We start from the raw sequence: 301 nt of genomic DNA on the forward strand, positions 1-301 counted from the left end.
ATGCACTGATTTTGAGAATCTTTCTCTGGAGAGTTTGTAGTTTATATCTCTTAGGTGGGTTGTAGACTCTGAGGGTTGGACCTGTTAGCATGAGGTTAATAATTCCACCAGTATTTTATTTTTGTCTCATGGCAAAAATGTTCTATCTTCAATATAAAACATGAATAAGAATAAAGATGCTATTGGGCTTCCCTCATGCCTCAGATGGTAAAGAATCCGCCTGCAATGCAGGAACACAGGTTCGATCCCTGGGTTGGGAAGATCCCCCAGAGAAGGGAATGGTTACCCACTCCAGTATTGT

Source organism: Bison bison, unplaced genomic scaffold (genome assembly GCF_000754665.1).
Source record: "Bison bison bison isolate TAMUID 2011002044 unplaced genomic scaffold, Bison_UMD1.0 scf7180017864527, whole genome shotgun sequence".
In the NCBI taxonomy this organism is placed as follows: domain Eukaryota; kingdom Metazoa; phylum Chordata; class Mammalia; order Artiodactyla; family Bovidae; genus Bison; species Bison bison.